The sequence below is a fragment of the Pelophylax lessonae genome (genome assembly GCF_965119305.1).
Source record: "Pelophylax lessonae genome assembly, chromosome: 2".
Taxonomy (NCBI): domain Eukaryota; kingdom Metazoa; phylum Chordata; class Amphibia; order Anura; family Ranidae; genus Pelophylax; species Pelophylax lessonae.
The window spans coordinates 240178566-240187226 of record NC_138769.1 but is presented as its reverse complement, the minus strand read 5'-3'; the positions used below and the strand labels follow the sequence as shown (position 1 = coordinate 240187226).

General features: G+C 45.2%; 1 protein-coding gene across 1 annotated transcript in view; it reads right to left on the bottom strand.

The window, feature by feature from the left end:
• RHOC (ras homolog family member C) overlaps window positions 1-3691 on the bottom strand; it is a 149940-nt gene extending 146249 nt beyond the window's left edge. The window contains exon 1 of the mRNA XM_082248430.1: window positions 3531-3691. The gene's annotated coding sequence lies outside the window, so the exon portion shown is untranslated. The remainder of the gene's footprint in view (window positions 1-3530) is intronic.
• Between the last annotated feature and the right edge of the window lie 4970 nt (window positions 3692-8661).

The window sequence follows — 8661 nt, the reverse complement described above, 5'->3', positions numbered from 1 at the left end:
AATCCTCTAGGCAGCCTCCGCCCCAACTCATTCTCATCGCCCTGGATGCCACTTCTACACAGGACGCTCCTTTCCTCCCAGTCACTGCAAGGCAAACTGGTTTCAGATAAACACCAGGCATAAGGGTGTGTTACTCCCAGTCCCCTGAATGCAAGTGTCAAAACAACATCAGACACACAGGGGAACTGACACAGGCAAGAGATCACGGGGAAAAAAAAAAAAAAACGTGTCACTAACATCATCCGGTGACAGTTTTTAATAGGAGATTAGCAGCTGCCCACCTGGGGTCCCCCACTCCATGGGGGGGCTACTGAAAAAGTTCCACACTTCAGCGCTCCTCAGTCCTCGAAGCTTAGCAAGTCTTTAGATTTTTTTTTTTTTTTTTTTTTTTTTGGGATAGCATTGGCAGGTTTTGTACTGCTCTTAATCGAAATGATCAAATGATGAGCATTACTTCAGTATTATCTACCGCCATCATAGAGTCATTTACGAATTGCCACATAAGATCGAATTCAACATGAAAACCCTACCTAAAATGTTTAAACAAAAAAAAAAAAAATACACCCCACACACACAGCTTGCGTACCCTGACACTTATGTATGAGGCTATTAGGATGAATTGAATAAGCCCAGGCACAAAATTATCAGCCTTATAAAGAGCTGAAGCGAACCATACACTGGCAGAACTTCCTTTGCAAAAAAGGGTTTTTTTTTTTTTTGCAATGTTAAATTCAATCAGTTGACAGCAGCGAGGAGGGGGAAAAAAAAATAAAAATAAAAATTCTCATTTTAATCTTTTTTTTGAAGAAGAGGAAGGGTGGAAAATTTCTCATTTCGTATCTGATGAAAATCAATGCGAACCAAAAATTCCCATACAGAAATCATACCCATTTCCGTCCATCCCGGAACCGAAAGTTAATTTTGCAACCCGTCATGGCAGTTGAACCACATTTTTTTCAGGACAGTCAGAGCTTGTTCATACCAGTGTACGGTTGCTGGTGTGCACTTTGAGACTCTGTGCTGACACGCCAATCCCAGCATATTGCATGGTCTACTTTTTTGTATAACACTTTAAAGTGTTATTTCAGTACAATTCCCCTTTACAATGGGATTGGCGGGGAAAAGAAAACCAATCCCCCCCCCCCCCCCCACACAGATTTTCGTATATTTTTTCATCAGCGCACACCAACAACGCTGCAGCGCGAACCGACGCTATGGAAACCAGGCATTTTGCCTTGTCTATGGGCGTGTTTACACTTGCGCCTGTGATGCTGCCCCTGAAAGCATTCCATGTTGGCAGATGACAGGTGTCTGGAAGAAAACAGGTCACCTCCTGGAGGCCTGTTTTAACCATTAAGGGCAACTCAACCGCCTATTCTTACCGCTCCCAGGCACAAATGTGAATGAGACCCATGTGCCCGGGGCTGCGGAGGAAGTAGCGGCCAGTACCGCTCCAATGTGTCTGGTACAAATGAACCTTCGTACACAAAAATGAGTTTAGTCACTAATATTACTATCGAACGCCTAGACGGCGTTCTGTTATTGAAAGCTCTGATGCAGTTATCAAAAGATGTGACGGCGTTATTCAGTATTGAAAGCACTGATGCTGTTTATTATGAAAAGCTCCAACGCATAGATCGAAAGCTCTGATGGCATTATTCGGTATTAATAGCTCTGGTAGCGTTATCCATTATTAAAAACACCCTGGTGCAGTTAGTTATCGAAAGCTCCGACGTTATTAGTGAAAGCTCAGACTTTACTCCGGTTTCGAAAGCTCCGACAACGTTCTCAGTTACTGAAGACTGCGACGGCAGTATAAAAACCCTCAGATGGCGCTATCCATTATGGAAAGCTCTGATGGCATTATCAGTGATCGAAAGCTCTGATGGTGTAATCCATTATTAAAAGCTCTGGTGTCATTATTAGTTACCGAAAGCTTTGCCAGAGTTATTCGGTATGGATAGCTCCGCCAGCGGTATCGAAAGCTCTGATGGCATTTTTATTATTATCTCCGGTATCTTTTTTTTTTTTTACAGCTCTGAAGCCCGTTATCCAGTATCGAAAGCTCCAACAGCATAGTTGAAAGCTCAGGCGGGGTTATCAGATATCAAAAGCACCGGTGCAGTTATCCAGTATTGAAAGCTCAGGCGGCGTTATCAAAAGCTCCAACAGCATTATCTGGTATCGAAAGCTCCAAAAATGGCATCGTTGAAAGCTCAGGTGGCGTTATCCCGTAACGAAAGCTCCAACGGCATGGTTGAAAGCTCAGGTGGCGTCATCCTGTAACGAAAGCTCCAACGGCATGGTTGAAAGCTCAGGTGGCGTTATCAAAAGCTCCAACAGCATTATCCTGTATCGAAAGCTCCAAACGGCATGGTTGAAAGCTCAGGTGGCGTTATCCCGTAACAAAAGCTCCAACGGCATGGTTGAAAGCTCAGGTGGCATTATCCCGTAACGAAAGCTCCAACGGCATGGTTGAAAGCTCAGGTGGCATCATCCTGTAACGAAAGCTCCAACGGCATGGTTGAAAGCTCAAGTGGCGTTATCCGGTATCGAAAGCTCCAACGGCATGGTTGAAAGCTCAGGTGGCGTTATCCCGTAACGAAAGCTCCAAACGGCATGGTTGAAAGCTCAATGGCGTTATCCGGTATCGAAAGCTCTAACGGCATGGTTGAAAGCTCAGGTGGCGTTATCCGGTATCGAAAGCTCCAACGGCATGGTTGAAAGCTCAGGTGGCGTTATCCGGTATCAAAAGCTCTAACGGCATGGTTGAAAGCTCTGGCGCCGTTATCTAGTATCGAAAGCTCCAACGGCATGGTTGAAAGCTCAGGTGGCGTTATCCGGTATCAAAAGCTCCAACGGCATGGTTGAAAGCTCAGGTGGCGTTATCCGGTATCGAAAGCTCCAACGGCATGGTTGAAAGCTCTGGCGCCGTTATCTAGTATCGAAAGCTACGGCGCCATTATCCAGTATCGAAAGCTACGGCGCCATTATCCAGTATCGAAAGCTACGGCGCCATTATCCAGTATCGAAAGCTACGGCGTCATTATCCAGTATCGAAAGCTACGGCGCCATTATCCAGTAGCGAAAGCTACAGCGCCATTAATAAAAGCTCAGACAGCGTTATATGGTATGGAAAGCTAGAACGATCGATCTTTGTGTGAACAATCACAAAAAAAATCTAAGAGTATATAGCCAGCTTTACCCTGTAGAGAAGGACTCCAGTCATAGATTTTTACAGCGCTACTCACAAACATCACATATTAGTATAAATAGAAAACAAAGCATAACCTATAAAACAACAAATAATAATATATCATGTAGAAGGAAGGAGGTTTGTTTACCTGCTGTGGTATTCTATGTAAACACAACAATAATAATAGTAACCTGTGGCTCCCCTGACTGCCCTGTATCCCTGGTACACAGCCCACCATGGAAGGACAAACTTAGCAGACTCCCCCAAAGTAAGTTGTGTGTGGTGAGAGGAACGGGCAGTGTGCGGTGAGGTGAGGCGCTCCTGTAGGACTTACCTGTAATGTCCGGTGTGGCGGTGAGTGACCCGGGTGTGACGGAGGACCGCAGTGCTTGGACTGTGAATGTGAAGTGAGCTCAGTCAGGCTCCCACTCCCTGCTCTCCAGACTGCAGCCTTCAGCCGAGGAAGGAGGGGCCGCTGTGTGCTAGAGGAAGAATTAAATCCTCCACCCCCTCAGGGTTCACCATGACATCATTGTCAAAGGATTGTGGGAGAGGAGGTGGAAGGAGAGCTCGTTAACCTGTTTAACGCTGGAAATGGGCCATGTTAGCGTTCGGAATGCTTCACACTGGAACTTTCTATGGCCCCTCAGTCCATCCCTTGGCTGAGGATTCCACCCAACGTGTTATATATGGATGTGCTGTATACAAGGGATTGTGTTTTATTTTACAAGCACTTGTGGGCGGAATTCATTTCATCTTTGTTTATCTTAAAGTGGGAGTGAACTCCCATGGACGATTTTTATCTATAGGTAAGTCTATAGTAAAGTTGGCTACACACTATACAATTTGCTTTACATTTTTTCCTATCGATGTAGCAAAACCATATGAGGTCAGACCTAAACACTTTCAATTTGTATGCAATCAGGCAGGCCATTGCACTACATAGCTAAAGGTAAATCTAACAACAAAAGTTGTATAGTGTGTGCCCAGCTTAATGCCTCGTACACACGTTCAGATAATCGTACGAAAAAAATCGCTTTCAACTTGATCGCATGATAATCTGATCGTTAGTACACAGCTTTCGACAGCAGATCACGACAACAAAATCTGAAGGGACGAACACGAAAACTATATCGTACGATATCCTAGTGAACAACAATCGTTTAACCGACTGCCGTCAGTATATTTACTGCGGCAGTCAGCCCCTCACAGGCAAAGCGACGTAGTACTACATCGCTAGCCTGTAAGGGTTTTGGGAGCGAGTGCGCGCCGCCGGAGGCGTACTCCCACGTGGTCACAGACCCCCCTGCACATGTGACCGGCGGACCCGATGTCCGCCGGGCACTCGCGATCGTCCGTTACACCAGAAGAAAGGCAGGCGGCTAATGTAAACAAAGCCGTCTGTCATTTTTCCCTGTGTAAGAATGGAGATCACACGGTTCTACTATGTAGGACCGTTGATCTCTGTTCTTACACATGTAGCCACAGCCAATCACAGTTAGAAACACGCCCCTAGGGACACACTTAACCCCTCCCTCTTCAATAAAGTTAACCCCTTCCCTCCCAGTGTCATTTTTACAGTAACAGTGCATATGTATAGCACTGATTACTGTAGTAATGTCACTGGTACCCCCAAAAATGTCAGTCAAGGGTCCGATCTGTCCGCCTCAATGTCGCAGTCCCGCAAAAAAAAATTGCAGATCGCCGCCATTACGCGTTAAAAAAAAAACAACAAAAATTACAAAAATCTTTCCCTTTGTTAGTAAACGCAATAACTTTTGTGCAAACCAATCAAAATACGCTTTTTGCGATTTTTTCTTTTACCAAACATATGGTAAAAAAAAATTGGCCTAAAATGTTAAAAAATTTTGATTTTGGGTGGGGGGGGGCGGATACCTGTCAAAACCAGGTACCCACATTTTGGGGGGGGGGGGAGCGGATACCTGTCAAAACCAGGTACCCACATTTTGGGGGGGGGGGGAGCGGATACCTGTCAAAACTAGGTACCCACATTTTGGGGGGGGGGAGTGGATACTTGTCAAAACCAGGTACCAACATTTTGGAGGGTTGCGGATAACTGTCAAAACCAGGTACCCACATTTTGGGGGGGGGTGGGGGCGGATACCTGTCAAAACCAGGTACTCAATTCCGGGTAAGATCGCCGCACAACGATCGCGGCTACCTATGAAATGTCTGGCCCCTCCTCTTTTCCTCTGCTGCCTTCTAGGAGACACACAGGTCCCAAAAGACAGCGGACCATTCACAAAGCACAGCGCGACTCGCGCAGGCGCAGTAGGAAGCGGGCTTTGAAGTGGCAAGGCTTCACTTCCTGTTTCTCTTATAACTTTGCCTTGCAGGTTTAGAGGGAAAAAACAGCAGTTTGCCACCTCTTTACCCACTTGCCAACCGTCCCATGGCAGATTTACTGCTACAGTGTTGCCGCGCTGCGCAGAATCACGTATATATACGTGATCTTGCCCTTCCGAGTTTAGGGCACAAGTGCACACCGGTGGCGGCTTGCTTCCGCTGTGATTTTACACAACAGGAGCTGATCAGCGGGTGCCGTGTACCTGATGTCCGCACCCACTGATTGTTCGGTACACTGACAGAATGCCAGTCTGCCTATGTAAACAAGGCAGATTGCTGTTCTGTCAGTACAGAAGACATGGATCCTGTGTTTCTGTAAAGTAGGGACACCGATGCATGCCTTCCACTAGTACAAGCACCTCTCACACTATACTGAAACATTGGCTAGGCACTCTGTTAACCCTTTCATTGCTCCTGTTAACCCCCCCCCCCTTCTCTGCCAGTGTCATTAGTACAGTGATAGTGCATATTTTTAGCACTGATCACTGTAATGTCACTGGTTCCCCCAAACAAAATGTCAGGTGTCTGATTTATCCACCACAATATCGCAGTCCCGCTATAAGTCGATGATCGCCACCATTACTAGTATAAAAAATTAAAAAAAAAATATATATATATATATATATCCCATAGTTTGTAGACACTATAACTTTTGTACAAACCAATCAATATACGCTTATTGGGATTTTTTTTCCAAAAATATGTAGAATACACATTTGATTTGATTTTTTTTTTTTTAGATTATTTCTCCTTTTTTTTTTTTTTTGGATGTGTTTTATAGCAGAAAGTAAGAAATATTATTTTTCTTTTTTCAAAATTGTCAGTCGTTCTTTCTTTCTAGCACAACAAAAAAATAAAAAAACACAGGTGAATAAATATGACCAAAAGAAAGGTTTATTTATTTTTTTTTTTGGGGATAGTGTCCCACAACTGCGCAGTTGTCAGTTAAATAACAAAGTGCAGTATCGCAAAAAATTGCCTGGTCACTAATGAGGGGTAAACCTTCCGGAGGCGAAGTGGTTAAAGTTAAACTGCAGGTATGGTATTTATTGATAGGTACATTACTCCAGTTCGGACCACTGTAAGTCCACATATTCTATACCTGTGAAAGCAGAGAATTGCTGTAGTTGTCGCCGTTACTGCAGTGCCTTCCTCTATTTTCTGGTACCACAAGAGGTCGCCTGCTTAGCATGGGCACCATTCACAGGACACTGGTTCACAATCTCTGATTGGACAAGGTGGAGGAGCAAGATGGTGGTGCCACTGTATTCAAGGTCCCATGCCAAGCACTTGCCCTGCTGCATAGTTACCAAGGAAGCACTTGCTTAGCCTAGGCTCCATTCACAGGATGCCTTGCATTTTTCTGAGTGAATGCAAAGTGTTCTCTGATTGGTCAAGGTGGAGAGGCGGGGCAGTGGCAGTGCTGGTTTTGGGTCCCATGCCAAGCAGTTGCTCTGCTACATAGTAACCACAGGGGGTCGCCCACTCGGCACAGGTGCCATTCACAGGACGCCTTGCATTTATTTATCAGTGAATGCAAGGCATTTTCTGATTGGATGAAAGGAGAAGCAAGATGGTGGAAACTCTGTCTTCTCGGTCCCATAGTTATCACAGGGGGTCGCTTGCTCAGCATGAGCCCCATTCATTATTTATTAATTTATTTTTTATTACAGATACTTATATAGTGCTGTTTTTTATTTTTCTCAATGAGTAAAAGGCATTTTTTGATTGGGTAAGGTGGAGAGGCAGGGTAATCATTCACGATCTGCACATTTAGACACCATCTTGCATTCATTGAGAAAAATGCAGGGCGTTTTGTGAATGACACCAATGCTGAGTGAGCAACCCCCTGTGGTTACTATGCAGCATGGCAGCCGCTCAGCATGGGACCTGGAAAACAGTGGCACCAACATCCTGCTTCTTTACCCCATCCAATCAGAGAGCACCTTGCATTTATTGAGACAAATGCAGAGCATTCTGTGAATGGCACCAGTGCTGAGGGAGCAACCCCCTGTGGTTACTATGCAGCATGGCAGCCGTCTAGCATGGGACCTGGAAGACAGTGGCAATACCATCCTGCTTCTTTACCTCATTCAATCAGAGAGCACCTTGCATTCATTGAGGAAAATGCAGAGCGTTCTGTGAATGGCACCAATGCTGAGGAAACAACCCCCTGTGGTTACTATGCAGCATGGCAGCAGCTCAGCATGGGACCTGGAAGAAAGTGGCAACACCATCCTGCTTCTTTGCCTCATCCAATCAGAGAGCACCTTGCATTCATTGAGAAAAATGCAGAGCGTTCTGTGAATGGCACCAATGCTGAGGGAGCAACCCCCTGTGGTTACTATGCAGCATGGCAGCCGCTCAGCATGGGACCTGCAAGACAGTGGCAACACCATCCTGCTTCTCCACAAAATACAAGGTGTTTAATAATTGGCACCCTTACCAAGTGGTGATTACTCTGTGGTTGTTATGCAACAGAGCAATTGCTTAGCATGGGACCCAGAAAAAGTGTCAATCCTTGTAGTAGCAGCAACGACTACAATGATTTTCTGCTTCCACACTGGCCCCACAGGTATTTGGTATATTTACAACGGTCCAAGCTGGGTTCAATAAATCCATACCAGAAGTTCAGCTTTAGAGCATATCTCCCAACTTTTTTAGAAAAGGAGGAGGGGCGCCTTCTAGCACAAAGCATGGCTGGCCATAGAGTAGGTTCGATTTTTGTCTTAACAAAAATTGTTGGTCAGAGCATTTGACTGAGCCCACTCTGGGCCATTAAAAAATTGAATCGGGACCTGCTATTTGAAGTGGCATAGGCGTTTTTAAGCTGTAAAAAAAAAAAACAGGGCCAGTGCGTTCTGGAGCAGCAGCGTTAAGCTGTAAAAACGCCTGACGCTGCTAAAGGCTGCATACAGTGTTAGGCCACGTCAGACATTTTTAAGCTGTAGTAGTTGTATTTGAGGTTGGAAAATAGAGGAGGGCAGAGAAAGGCTGCTAAACACTAATGCTGCTAAACGTGGCTAAAACGTGCAATAGCGCTTCTAAAAGCACGTTTTTACAGATGCTTTTTCTTGGCGTCAGAACTGGCTTTGCAG